This window comes from Perissodus microlepis, chromosome 4 (assembly GCF_051167445.1).
Source record: "Perissodus microlepis isolate ML-2025 ecotype Zambia chromosome 4, ASM5116744v1, whole genome shotgun sequence".
Classification (NCBI taxonomy): Eukaryota; Metazoa; Chordata; class Actinopteri; order Cichliformes; family Cichlidae; genus Perissodus; species Perissodus microlepis.
The window spans coordinates 25,794,641-25,810,205 of NC_140464.1; the positions used below are offsets into that span (position 1 = coordinate 25,794,641).

Below are 15,565 nucleotides of genomic sequence, written 5' to 3' on the forward strand. Positions count from 1 at the left end.
GAGACCTTAGTTTTCACTGGAGCTACAGTATCCAGAGTCGTACGTAGTGAGGAGGTGAAATTATTAACAAATATGCAAGTTTCATTTTATATATGCAAGTTTCATTTTATATATGCAAGTTTCATTTTATATATTTAGGTTTCATGCTATATCTGCAAACATTGCCACTTTTTGTTTCCCGCCCGCCACCGTGATGCCTTTAAAAGCTTCACACTGTCGTATTAATTGACCGAGAGGTTCAATATAGGGCAAAAAGGAAGGAAGGGAGAGATCGGGCAGCCCTCTCCAGGATGAAAGAATCCGAAAGATCCACATTTATCTTTATGCAGGCCCTTGTCTTGTTGTACAGAGTCTTTATTAAAATTATAAAATTGGGCTTGAAACCAAATTTTTCCAGTGCTTTGTAAAGAAATAACCATCTAACTGAGTCGAAAGCCTTCTCAGCATCTAATCCCACAATCATAGCCTTGATTTTGTCCCTAGCTGTTTGTTCTAGTGCATGTAGTGATCTTCTTATATTCTCAAAAGTTTGTCTTTGCTGAATAAAACCAGTTTGGTCTTTGCTTGCCTTTAATGTAGGCAGTGCCAAAGAGACTTGTAAAACCAAAGAAACCAAGTCTCCAAAGCCTGAAAGCCTGTGAGCAGTCATTCAAAGCAAAGATCTGAAGCAACGGCACCATGAAGCTATCCACCTACCTCCTCTGCCATCCACTAAAAATGTCGGTGACCAACAGGTATGAGATGAGGTATGATTTTAGAAAAGCTTGCCATTAAAAATTGTGTACTCTAGTCTGGCATTTATAAGTTAAAGTTATTTAAAGTAACTAGTGTGTCATACTTTGAAAAAAAGAGGCTGCTAGAAAGAATTTGAGGAATTTGTAACCAGATCTTTGAAATTTTGTGATCATGGTATTTATTTTACAATAAAAAAGAATATAGTGCTGTAGTGCATCAGTAAACAATATATATAGTCTACAGTGATAAGGTAGTTCCAAGTATGTCTAAAGCAAATTTCTGTCATAATTGCCACTATAACTTTAACGTTCTCCCTTCCTTTCTCAGCCCTTAAAGGATGTGATGTCAACCCCTCCTCTCCCCAGATGGCTGTTTCCCATACAGCGGGACCCTACCTTCAAATGTCAACTTCACGAGTACATCAGTACTGACCTCGATAGTCAAGCTGTGATTTTGCAGTGTGATGATGATGCAGTATTTCTAACTGTGAAGCAGTGGGAAAATATCCAGTGCAAGTTGCTATGCATCCCCTTCTTTGCACGCTACAGACTATGGAAACCCTTCGATGTCTGGCACAAAAATGTTTGTGCCAATAAGATAACTTTGGCCATGGAGTCACTATAAAAAAATTTGTGTTTTGTATTTCTATTTTCAGATGCATTGAAAAATTGTCAGATTTTTGGATATGATTGAACTATTCTGGTTATGTTGAATTTTAATTTGAAATTAACATGGGATTTTATTTGTATATTTGTATGTTTTTATATGTGTCTGGAAGGCACATATAAATAGGCAATAAATATAAAAACACACCCTCTTTGAAAGTCAACCTAAAAAATGACGTCTACCTGCAAAGTATCAAGCAAAGCATCCAGGTGGTTTTACTGCATTGTTTTCCTTAGATGCCTGACAGCTTTGAATTGCCCTGATGTATTTTTCTCCTTCAAAAGCCATTCCAGATTGTATTTGCTGCAGCAAACGTGTACTCACACATGTTTGAGCACTTTCTGAGAATCTATAAGGAGAATGAAAGTTTGGATTTGGATGCAGTGCTTATTAACTTATTACTTATTCCATTTTTTGTCATTATTGTTTTGTTTTTTGTTGTTTTTTTTCCTACATTTTACTGTGGATTGTTTTTGGAAATTTGGAAAGTTTTTGACCATAAAATGTGATTTAAGGTCATCAGTCACACACTCACCCAACTCGCTAAGAGGAAAGGTGAGGCCATAATCACTGAAGTTCATGAGACCAAAGTTGAAGGACAGATCAGTCCCTCTACTACAGCTCAGCTGGCTGACTTTCTCACATTTCTGGATGAGATTGAGGAGACGGTGAGATGTTCCTGTTTAATAATTAAATGTGATAAACCAACAAAACACAGCAGCTTGTTTTCTTTTTTCTCAGCTTTCTTTTTCTGATTTACTCGACTCCATATTTCCATTTCTCGTTTTGCTAACAAAGAGCTGAAATCAGTATCCAAAATGTACGATCTGATCAACGTGCACTTAGTCCCCACACCACCAGAAAATCTTGCCATGCTTAAACTCTGTGATGACTCGTTAGATGATATCATGTGAAAGGAAGCGGAAGAATGGGATGCTACTATGAAAAGGTTTTGCAGCTCCCTGAAGAAGGATATAAAGGAACTCAAACAGGAGAACATGGAAATCCGGTTTAAATTGCAGGTATGAGAAGATGATTGTTTTATTTTTAATTTTGTTGTTCTTTTTCTATTTAGTAATTTTAACTAATGCATAATTAAAAACTACATTTGGTATAATTAAAAGCTTGTGCATTTTAATGTGCAGGATCCACAAATTCTTGACATCAGTGCTGATTCATCACAAGTGCATCTGCTGTTGGGGGAGATCCAGATTTCCATAGAAAAGCTACAGGCCAAAGTTTCCTCCTGCACATCCTACCAGAAGAAACTCAAAGTACTCTAATTCTTTCAATGTAAACATATTTCATAGAAACTAGATCAAGCCATAAAAGTTTCAATGACCAACCTACTCTCACATCCTGTTTTTAATTAATAAATGGTAAATGGCCTGTATTTGTATAGCGCTTTACTAGTCCCTAAGGACCCCAAAGCGCTTTATACACTCAGTCATCCACCCATTCACACACACATTGGTGATGGCTACATTGTAGCCACAGCCACCCTGGGGCGCACCGACAGAGGCGAGGCTGCCGAACACTGGCGCCACCGGGCCCTCTGACCACCACCAGTAGGCAACCGGTGAAGTGTCTTGCCCAAGGACACAACGACCAAGACTGTCCAAGCCGGGGCTCGAACCGGCAACCTTCCGATTACAAGGCAAACTCCCAACTCTTGAGCCACAATCGGGGGGAATCACATCCGAGTCATTGGAGGAGCGAACGGCAATGTTAAAGCTAAGGCAGTTGCTCAGGTCCCATTGCTTCAGGATCTGGTGCAATGGGACCTTTTACAGAACGGATGGCAGCAGGTGAGGTGCAAACATTGAATTCTGTACCTACAGCGGTGAAAGCGATTATTTCACCCACCTGCTAAATTTCTACATTTCCTCACTTACAAAGGAATTATCAGTCTAAAAATTTTTATGGTACTTTCATTTAATTGAGAGACAGAATTAAATATCAAAAATTGCAATTCGATTTGCATGCCATTTGGTGAAATAAATATTTGATCCCCTACAACCCAGCCAAACTACTGGTTTCTATTGATTGACTGTGTCCACTAAGATTGCAATCAATCACAGATACTCCTAATCTCAACTCGTAATGTGCATAAAGCCCACCTGTCCACAGAATCAATTTCTTCCATTCAAACCTCTCCATCACCACTGCAGCTATCAAGGGAGATCAGGGAAAAGACTGTAGACCTGCACAAGACTGGAAGAAGCTTGGTGAGAAGATGGAAGAAATATCAAATGACCATGTGTGGAGCTCCATGAGAGCTCTTGCCTCATGGAGTGATGATGATCATGAGAAAGCTATTATCCCAAAACTACATGGGAGGAGTTTACTAATGATCTGAAGGCAGATGGGACCACCGTCACCAAGAACAGCACTGGTAACACACTACACCATAACGGATAGAAATCTTGCAGGTCCCCCTGATCAAGAAGGTCTTAAGCTTGTCTCTGAACATATAAATAATTCAGAGAAGACCTGGAAGAAATTGTTGTGGTCAGATAAAAGTAACATCAAGCACTGGCATTAACTCGACCTGCCATGTTTGGAGGAAGTGAAATTCTGAGTATGACCCAAAGAACACCAACCCCAGGTAGAAACATTAAGCTTTGGGCTGTTTTTCTGTAAAGACAAGATGACATCACCGCATTGAGATGCCAAGGACAGGGGCATTTACACAAAATCTCTGGAATCTTTTTCCCTCAGCCATAACACTGAACAACACTGTGGATGGATCATCCACCATGACAATGACCCAAAACATACCGCCAAGGCAACAATGGAGTGGCTAAATAGGAAGCACATTAAGTTTACTGAGTGGCCTATCCAGCCTCCAAACCTTAATCCCAATAGAAACTTTATGGAAGGACCTGAAACTTTTAGTTCTCATGCAACAGTCAAGAAACCTCTAAATCTCTAGAGGATTAGAGAGTTTCTGTAAAGAGAAGTGAGCCAAATTCTCTCCTGTGTGCAAACCTGTCAACCAATTACAAGAAAAAAACATTTCATGGATATTTGGATGATATTCTGTCTCTCTCCATTAAAATGAAACTACCATAAAAACAAGAGACTGTTCATCTCTTTGTAAGTGAGCCAATTTACAAATTCAACAGGGAATTAAATTATTATTTCCTCCACTGTATAGCAAGTATATCCATACTATAAACTACAGAAATATGTATGAATGTCATCAACTCTACTGTGTACTTTCATTTTACCCATCGCTAGAGCACACTTCAGCAACTGGACATGGAGCAGTTTAGTGCACAAGTCAACAAATGCAGCAAGTATTACAACCAGCTTGAGAAGGGCCTGCCACGTAACAACATAGTTCCCTGTCTGAAGAACAAGGTGCACGTGATGATGCACAGAGTGGGTAGAAAAAAGTGTTATGAAATATCTGATATTTTTTGTGGCATAGATAATGTTGTCAGCAGTCTCTTTTTAAAATTATTACCTGAAAGTAATTCATTATTTTTGTGACTGCCCAAGTGGTATTTATGTGTTCTTTCTTTAGCTGCCTGTGATCGCTGATCTTCATTACCCATGTCTGAAACCAAAACATTGGAAGACCTTGGAGTCTTTGGTGGGGACTTCCCTCAATGTGGATAAACTTACCATAGCTGGTTTAGAGGAGCTCAGTTTTTCATACGGCAAAGAGGATAAGGGTACTACTGACTGAATACACAACACATCCTAACACCTAATAAAAGTTACAGATTGATTAGAGGTCCAAAATCATATTTATCGGCTCATCATTAAATTGCAACTAGAGTTATTAAAATGCAAACTCCTTAGGAAAAAAAAACAAACAAAAAAACATCTAACACAATAAATAACTTTTAGGTTTCAGGACAAGCTTCAGAAGAGGCTTCAGTGGAGACCACATCTCAAAGGTATATGGATTACATATAAATATTTATACAGATATTATATCTCAGTAAAAGTACTACAATAAAAATTACATTCACATATCTCTCTATTTAATATTCTATCCCTCATTTTATACCCAAATATGAGTCAAAGTCACTCCAATGTTACTTGATTTCAGAGAAAACAAAGATAATCTATTCGTGTAAAAGGCAAGACACAGTTAGCTACATGTGCTTAAGCATCAGTGTGACATCAGATCAGATTTGCTGGGTGTAGGTGTTGGGCGTGGCTCGACACGCCAGGGTGCGAGGGCTTTAATTGTGTTTGTAATTCAGCTGTAATGCTGTAACTTCTAATATCTTGCCCATATGTTTCCATGAGCTGGGCTAAAGATCCAGCTGAATTTTCACCTCTTTAACACCTCTTACACCTTTGCACTTAAATCTTTGCAAAGACAGATTTTATGACCAACCACTGAGACTTCAGTACTAAACAAACAGGTAGTACAAGACAGTGTTACCAAGAAAGCACTTTTTCCTTCGTCTGTAATCGAATATTGAATTTTAATTTGATTTGCTGTATATCAGGTGCCGGCACCAAGTGCTGAAAATTACGCTGCTTTCAATTTAACATTTTCATCTGGGTAATTTATGTGGATGCTTGTGCCGTGCATGTCTGTGCATGTGTGCAGCCTAATTTGTTGCCTTGCTTGTATGACTGAATCCGCTCTGATGTGGAGGAGGAAGGACAAAGCTTGGGGGATAAGCTTCCCTTCTTCTCTGCTCCCCCCTCCCCCAGTTCTCTGTCTCTCTCAGCAGTGATGAGGTTTACGGTGGAGTTACAGTCAGCCCGTACGCAGCAGTGTTGATTGTGGTGGACAGGTCCAGTAAACATCGCCTGCATGATGCTGAGTCAAGTAAATTGTCACTGTGGGTGAGGAGCCAGGGCTTCACTCAAGCCGCACTTGTTGACAACCTCTATCTCTCTGCCCTCGAAGGCCGGCTGTGTAATTTAGGCTGGCAGGGCAGGGCATCAATTAAGTTAGGCTGGCTGCAGAACACAGAGTGAGGGACAGAAGGGTGAGGATCGTTTGGGCGTGTTTGCTGGGAGTGTGTGCAGCAGAAGAATAGGGAAGTTGTGCAAGGTCGAAGGTGTGGTTGACATTTTTGGCGTGCAGTCACAACCCATTAGGATCTTGTCTCACACCCAGCAAAAGGTCAAGAATCGTGGTTTTTGAGATCAGTGCTAATAAAGTTGATAGGTTCTTATTTATTGTGGTCAATACTAAAACGGTGCTAACATGCAATTTAAAACATTTGTTGTTCCTGCTGTCTGTACTGCAAGTGGAGTGCACAACTTGATCTGCAACTAAGCAGTCTGCAAATTGAAGGATCACCACTTGATTTGAGCATTAAATTCAGTCAATTGTGCTGTCACTTAAACTAAAATTGCATTCATTCTGTTTTATTTTTTTCAGGAAATGATGGAGAGGAGAAACAACTTTTGGTGCACGTGAGGGTGTGTGAGCGTTTTTCTGTTTTCATTTTATTTAAGGAAATTAAAAAAAATGCAAGCCAGACCTTAAATCCTGATCTTGCAAAGCACTCGATCCAAACACAAATAAACCTGACTACCTTGGCAATAACTTCTCTAATTCTCTGGATTATTGACACTGATTGTCAGCTTTACTGGCATAACAGGACTTGTAGCAGGCGCAGTCTTGTTAACCACACACCCTTCCAATGTCAGTCCAGACAGCCTCCACCTGCATGACCGCTCCACCGAGTCCACACGCAGCATCCCTGTAGGACACACTATTTTGCTAAAGGGTGTGTGAATTATGTTTGTAAAAAGCAAACAGGGTGTAGGAAAGGCTTGGCTGGTGTCAAAGAGGTGAAGAGTACTGCACGTTCTGCTATTGTTACAGTTCATCGTGGGTATACGAGGTGTGTTGGCAGGTTTGTGATCATGTGATGGGAGGAGCAGGCTTAAGAAGTGTTCCTCTAACCTGTTATTAGTCCAGGATGGTTATTATTGCACTTACGACCGCAAAATAACACCGTATTCAAACTCCTTTTAGCCACACTCCAAGATGGAATAATAGCTGTTTTTATATAGAACACATCTGATGACAGCAATGTGATGTTGGTCCTTGTAAGCAGTGAAATAGACGTGCAAATTTGCTGGCCTAAAAATATATGTATATATATATATATGTATAAGAACAGCTGATGTTTAAAAGTGAGCAAAGCAGCTGTCGTCTGTAATTGAAACAGTAATGCAACACAGACTTTGACAAATACAACAACAGGGACTCATCACAGCTACAAGTGTATATTTCCAACACAGCTCAAAACCAAACTCAGACTATACGGTCGTTTATTTTTATCCATGCTAGTACTATGAATGAATGAAATTCCCAGGAAATGGTGTATTGCCATTTGTGTTCCCCAGAGGATGAACCCTAATGACTTTGGTACCTTCCTAGCTTTAACACTTCTGCCTAGACAGATTGATTTTTTTTTTTTTTATTGCCTTTCTGACCTTCCATTTTATACATTTTGGCTATTCTAAAGTATCAAAACACTTGAAGGACTTCTGACTCACAAGTCATAAGTTTTACAGTCAGATCCCGCTTTTATACTGTCTATGGTTCTAACTAGCAGATATTAGCATGCTAATGCTACAAATTAGCAAATTATAGTTGCTGATTCACAACAGTGTTAGCATTTTGGCCAATGCAATGTTGGTTTTCTGGTGCAAGAACAGATCATATGCAGAAGAGCTGAAGCCTTGGTTAGTAAGCTGTATTCATAAATATATTTATGTGTCTTCAGAGACTAGAGACTTGCAAATTAGTGCAAGTGTAAGCAAAAACTACATTTTCAAACCAAATCTAGACAACCACATCTTATTTACTATACGCCAGGCCATATTATCTATTATTTATCAAATCATATCATTAAAAAACACACAATGCAACAAATAGTGTGATACAAATAATGTAGCAAGGTAAGGCTTAATAGACAGCAGCTAGCTACAGCTGCTGGTGTTTATCACTCAGGCTGTCATCCTTTAGTAAAAACCAAACAAGTGCTTAAAAAATCCCCTTATATTTTTATTATAGGGGAAATTATCTACAGAGGCTAAATCAACGTTTGGTTTTTAAAACACACAAGTTACAAAGTTGAAGTTGGGTATTTTAATGTGGTGGTTTATGGGGACTTTAAAGGAGAAGGAGGAAGAGGAGGGAAGGTGTTTGGCACTTTTGCAATGGCTTCATTTTTCAGGTTGCCACTGGGGTAAAGATCACACCTGCTAAAGCCACGGAACATTTTCATTGTAATAGTGAGAATATCAACATCTGTCTATGTCTGTGAGCTCACAGAGCTGGAGGTCCACAACTGCACCCAGTATGTTTTAGTGTGTGCTAATACTAGTGCTAGACACAGATTTTAAGAACCCACTAACCCACTATCCGTTTCTGCTGGTTTCGATGGAGTGCAAGTTGCTGTCTCATCCTTCAAGTGCATTGTGAACTTGCAAACAATGGAACCAGGTCTCACGTTGCCCAGGAGGAGCTGCGCACCTGATCCCCTCCAGGGGATTGGCCCTAATCACAGGGACACATGGAGGGACTCTCCCTGTGAGGAGGCACTTGTTGCCAGTCCACTATGACTCACTCACGCTGGCCATGTGCTGCCTGTTCGTGTGTGCGTGTGTATGTGTGTGTGAGGGAGAGGGTGAGGCTTGGAAACAGAAAGCGAGACTGAGAGAGGGACTTTTCAGAAACACAAGAAGGGAGTAAATCAAAAATTAATAGCACAGGCAGAGCAAAAGCAAGCAGAGCACACCTGTTTTACAGATACAGTGCAGGACTGCGAAGGGTCTCTGCTACCACACCACTGCTGATGCCTCCTCCTCCTCCTCGGACTCTAGCTTGACATTTACAGTGGGGCAAACTTGAAAAGAACAGAGTGGGGTTGCAGTCCCTGCAGTTGTAATGAGTCATGTTAACATTCAAGTGTGGAGGTCATTTTAGAGGCTGTTGCATAACATGAGTGAAAATTAGCTGCTTTTAAGCGGCACCAGCATAACAATCACTCAATCACCTGAGAGCTGAGCTGACAAGCTGTGTATTTTGGAGAAATGTGTTATTTCAAGAGTGGCTTATCAAAGCAGACACATTTTAATGGTTCAACAGCCAGAGTTTATTCCCATGCAAGTGTTTTGAAATTTACACTCCCTACCGTGCTCCTGAGGCGAGTCTATTATTGAGTGGCTGCCTTTACCAAAGACATAAATCTGTGGTTAAAGACCGAGGGAGGAGACAGCTGATAAAGCAGGGAGGGATATAAATCTCTATTTTTTCCTTCTCTCTCTCTCCTCCAGTTTTACATGTTCTGGCAGCACGTACCTATATGGGTGACCTCATGTCTAGAGAGGGGCTTTTCTAGTCAAACTCTGCACACCCTCTGTTATATCCGAGGCCTGTCCATCTGTGTTCCGTGGTTTTGTTGTTTTCCTCTCCATGTAGCACCTGGAAAAGCTGCAGGGGAAATCAAGTGCTGCCAACACATTCCAACACATTCCTGCTCTAAATGCCTGGGCACAGCCGCAAATTGCTGGCATTCTCCGATTTAAAGGTGCAGCAGTTTTCTTTGTCTCGCCACACACCATACAACGTGTTCTCATGTAGGCATGGGTGTTCACAATTTATCAGTAACTTAATGGCTAATGTATGACATGGAAGTGTATCCCAATGTTAGGTCCTTATATTTGCCTTCACTTTATGATTTACAACACATGTGACACTTCCAGTTGTAATTTTACATTTTTTTCCTTATGTACAAGGTCTTGAATAATCAGACCCTATATTATCTTAGATGCGGCATATCACATCAATAAAGAGGAAAACTAGAATGGGAGATAAAGCCTTATGCTTTCAGGCCACAATTCTGTACAACCAGCTTCCAGTTTGAATTTAGGAGACAGACATCCTCTCTGCTTTTAAGTTTAGGCTTAAAACTTATCTTTTGGATAAAGCTTGTAGTTGGGGCGTGACCATGAACCCTCACTTTGGTTGCAATGCAATAGACCGGGGCTGCTGGGGGGTTTCCCATGATGCACAGAGTTTTTCTTCTTCACTCACCTTTTTCACTCTCTGTGTTTATACACCACTCTGCAATTAATCATTAGTTATCAATACTCTTTGGCTTTCTTCAACAGTGTGTCTTTTGTCCTGCCTCCCTCCAGTTACCCCAGACTAGTCACAGCAGATGGCTGACCCCTTCCTGAGCCTGGTTCTGTCAGAGGTTTCTTCCTGTTAAAAGGGAGTTTTTCCTTCCCATTGTTGCCAAGCGCTTACTCGTAGGGGGGTCATCTGATTTTGGAGGTTTTCTCCCTAATGTTTTCTCCTTATATATAAGGATTTCTCCTTACATTTGAAGCACCTTGACACAAGTAAAATTGAATGTAAGTGAATTAAATGAAATGCAGCTTTTCCACAAATATTTGAATTACAATCTCAGTATAGTACACCCTTTTGTTTATTTTACATGATGAGTATTTTAATCTCAGCTGTCAAAAAACTGTCAAAAATTGTTTTGGCTTCGATATTCCTTAGCATTTCTGAACATAACAAAACCATCAGAAAGATGTCCATTATTTCAGCTGGACATGGGGTTTACCGTCAATGAGTCATCGGCACTAAGCCTGTAAGGTTGTTATTAATTGGGGAAAGAGGAAGAAGAATTTCTTGAAAAAAAAAGGCCTGTCAGATACACAATCTATTTGATATGAGGAGAGTATTGGGACTACTCTGGGGGATTAATTAAAGAACTGTTGCTGGGGCTTTTGTTGGGGGGGGTGTTTACAGAAGGGTGTACTCCTTATGGAGCCACTTTGTTCAACTACTCATTAGCATAAATGTGTAATCATCCAATCACTTTCCAGCAACGCAATGTGGCATCCTGATGAAGTTAAAAGTGAGCATCTGAATGGGAAAGAAATGTCATTTAAGTGACTTTGAGTATGGCATGGCTGTTGTTCTCTAGGTGGTCTGATCTGAGTATTTCAAAATAACTGCTGATCTGCTGGGATTTTCCCACACAACCATCTCCAGGGTTTATAGAGAATGGTCTGAAAAAGAGAAAATATCCTCTGAGCAACTGGTCTCTGGGTGAAAATGCATTATTGGTGCCAGAGATCAGAGGAGAATGGCCAGATAGGAAGGCAACAGTAACTTAAACAACCCTCATTAAAACCAGTCCATGCAGAAGCATCTCTAAAACCACAATACATCAAGCCTTGAAACACATGGGCTACAGCAGCAGAAGACCACATCTGATGCCACTCTTGTCAGCTAAAAAAAAGGAAACCGAGACTATGATTTGCACAGTTGCAGTAAAATTGAACAATAGAAGATTGCAAAAATGTTGTCTGGTCTGATGAGTCTCAATTATCTCAAACTGGTTTCTTGAACAATCGCCAGATCTCGATCCAGTAGAGCGTCTTTGAGATTTGATGAAACAGGAGATTCATACATATGCAGCCAAAACTCAGCACCAGCTATGTTATGCTACGTGTTAATATGGACCAAAATCTCTGAGGAATAGTTGCATTAATGAGACAAAACAATATTTCTTCACATGACAAAAATATATTTTTACTACTATAGCGATTCCTGTTCTAAGACTTAACTGTAACAACTTATTATTTGCAGGTGATAAACTATTTGACCATATTTTTTGTTATGACAGAGATGTGCCATATATTTCATTATGATGTATATTTTTGTTCCTGTTTTTTCATTGTTGATTGTCAATTGGCTGATTAGACTCCTTAGCGGGTTGTTTACTACTAGCAGGGTCCTGGTGTTGATTTGTTGGGGGTCACACCCATAAATGTCTCAGACATGCATCTGTTTCTGCTGCTATGCAACAATAAATTTCCTATACACAATTTAATTATGTTCTGCTGCTGATTTGGTGATAAATGTGCTATTGTAGAGAACTGCTGAACAGAGTAGGTTTAGGGGCTCTAGAAATGTGTATTTTGTTAACCTGAATATTAATATATTTTTTTCTCATATTTGCATTTTAACGATTTAATATCAAGATAAACTTTTCCATACACATTGTCCACTCTGTGTTTTGAGCACTGGCGCTTGATTTGCAGTGCTAAATTAAGTTGGACATGTTGTCAGTTGAATTTGGAAAATAACCTTCTCGTGCAAACTCTCCCCACACACACACACACGTATACATCATTCTGAACGAAACAGGCAAAAGATCAAACCATCAAACAATAAGCAATAACTGACAGCGGAAATATGAAACAACTGTTGTTTCGATCTGCAATTCATAAGAAATTGAGATAACTGTCTTAGCAACGTCGTAAATTGTTTAATCATTGCACTTTAAGACTTTTTTTCTTTTTCTTTTTTTTTAAAAGAGGAACTATCCTCATTTTTTTTTCCAAACAACAAAACCACAAACTTCAAAAAAAGAAATAATTACTCAATCTTAGCTGCTGGTCCTCCCACCTCCACCCTCCCAGTTCCCCCCAGAGGGAAGCAAGTGCGTCAGTGGAGGGTTGGAAAAGAAGAGAAGTAAAGCCTTTTGACTTTCAGGAAGGAAACACATCTGGGGAATAAGGAAAGAGAGAACGGGTGAAAAGAGGAATTAGCATGGAGGAAGAGCAGCTGGCCAAAAATAGTCAGCCTCTGTTTGAGCCTTGCTTTGCCAGAGCCCCTACCACACCTCCTGCCACTTAAGCATTAGTCAGCCCTGAACGAGCCTTCGGTGGGTGACTAACTTCTCCACTGAACCCCCCTCAAGTCATGGACTGCACTTCCTCCCAGGTGTCTTAATCCAGCCCAGGGTTGCTCAACTTGAGACCCCCAGTCCTGTCTTTTTTGTCTTCTTCTTCCTTTGAAGTTAAAACACAAGTGCTCTTATAGGACTCCACTGAAGGGTGTGTGGGACTGGAGATACAGATCACTGTGGGCGGCCGGGGAATAAGGTAAACAGTGATGGAAACCAGTGACATGATGCTTTACAAAATACATAAACAAAACAAAACCATGAAAAACTGAGATAACAGGATTTAATATGATTGAGATATAAGTTATTTTAAGAGAAGCCAGGGGAAGGGAATGAGCAAACATGTGCATTCCTATGGGCAGAAACCCATCTATAAAAACAGGAACTCTGGTCAAGCAAATATGGTAAAGCCAGATGTAAGGCGGTGTTGTGACCAGACTGGTTTTGGATGGGAAGGACCGGATGTTTGACAGACGTTTCATCTCGTCGCAGGTGTTCAAGTATCACGGTGGACTTATTACACAGTAACTCACTGAGTTTGCCAAAGCAAACAGGAAGCAGTGGCAGAGTTTCACTGTGATTGGTCACTTAGGTTTGATTTGTGACGATGACTAAGAATGCAGGAAGGAGACGGGAAGGGACTGGGTGAATTTCAGAGTACCAAGGAGAGGGTGTACGTGAGTGACAGCATGGTAATGATACCAGAAGGAGACTTCACCTGCTTATGAACGACTAGAAACAATCATGACATTCCCACTCTTTAGCAAAACAAAAACAGAGGAATATCTGTACACATTCCCAAAGGCTGGATCAAAAGTCAACAGGCTATATATAAAGAATTGAGCTACCATTATCCTGCTATTTTAAAATATGTGTGTTCATTACTTAGAAAGCATGTCTTATTGGATACATTTTGTATTAGAGCAGTCATGCAGCGTGGATTGTAGGCTGTGGCGTTGCCAGTTGGGCAACAAGCTGTTCTCTATGGCTATTTGTCAACTAGAGCCATCCAGTGGTGCTTTGAGGTAATCTGAATAGTACAATAAAAAAATCAGCAGGGCTTTCAGCAGAGACGCTGGACAGCCACTGCTGGAATTTTTTTTTTTTAATGAAATGCAGCAGCTAACAATGAATAAATAAGCTGTTGCTAGTAAAATATGCCAACATATTGCTAATTAGTGCACCAGATAACTTCACATTACAGGTAAACTTGTTTACAAGTGGATACAAGTACTAAAGTTTCAGCATTACATCCTAAGACAAAGTCAACAACACTTGGCCTTGTCTGACCCTGTAAAAGTTGACTTTAGACATCTGAAATTAACCAGGAGCTTCTTTGTACAATAATAGTAGTAATACATTTATGTGGTTGCCAATGTGGATGGACCCACATGTTTGATTTGGCACATAGGATGCCCTTCCTCCCCCTCCCGTTTATCTGGGCTCAGGGCCAGCACTAGGAGTATATTAGCTTTTCTTGAATTGGCGATCTTTCATATGTAAGACCAATGTGTTAACAACAATAGAAGTAGTAGGAGATGTAGTGCTTTTGCATCAGCCTCAGTCCTTGGATGGACTCCTGCCACCCATCCTCACTTCTCAACAAACTCTTTGCCTTGGCTTTTAGAAGCTGCTTGCCAACAGCAGTAGCCATAACTGGGATGCACTGGTTGGATCACAAGTTAAACTAGTTGAGAGTAAAGCACTGAGACTCTGGGGCTTATGTATTAGATGAAAGAATGTGGTTATGTTGATTATATGGGACAACTAATTTATTTATATAGTTAAATAGCGGTGCCTGAAATTACAGGTGTGCTAGCATGTGAGTGCCAAGCCAAGGATAAAGAGCCGTCATGGAAAGGCTCTGAAGACATTGTGGCCATCTATGGCCCTAAATTTGCAAATTTGAGATCCCTTCTATAGCAGTTTGATGGGATCCAACACAGTTTTCCATGTGCAACCAATTGAAAACAATTGGTTAATGGAATTTCTTAAATTAAAAGCTCCAGAAGGACAAACACATTTTGGTGCTTGTAAATAAAATAATACAAATAATATGCATAAATCTCAAAATGCAAAATGCATTCTTGCCTTTAAGTGCTTGTGAATCTCAGTCCAAATAGTAAAGGGGTGATCTCTTTCTATTTTTAAAATGTTTAAAATGTTAAGATACACACTAATATCAGAAAGAAGGGGGAAAGCGCTCATTTAGAAAAATAGGAGTTTGGTTATATAGAAAACAGAAAACAGTGTAAAAAAATCAATGAAGTAAAATTGAAATGGAGAGCATAATAAGTAAATTCTTGCAAATTAAGTAAGTTTGAGGGTACTGAAATATTTTTTGACACAGTTGGAAATTATGAGTCTTAACATCACTAGTACACTAGTGACTTAAAAAAAATTCTGATATATTTTCTGTATCATGTCTATCTAGCTACCTTGACCTGAAC

General features: G+C 39.9%; 1 pseudogene; it reads left to right on the plus strand.

Moving 5' to 3' along the window:
* Positions 1-1,664: 1,664 nt before the first annotated feature.
* On the plus strand, positions 1,665-5,098 carry LOC146389085 (dynein axonemal heavy chain 6-like; annotated as a pseudogene).
* Positions 5,099-15,565: the final 10,467 nt, after the last annotated feature.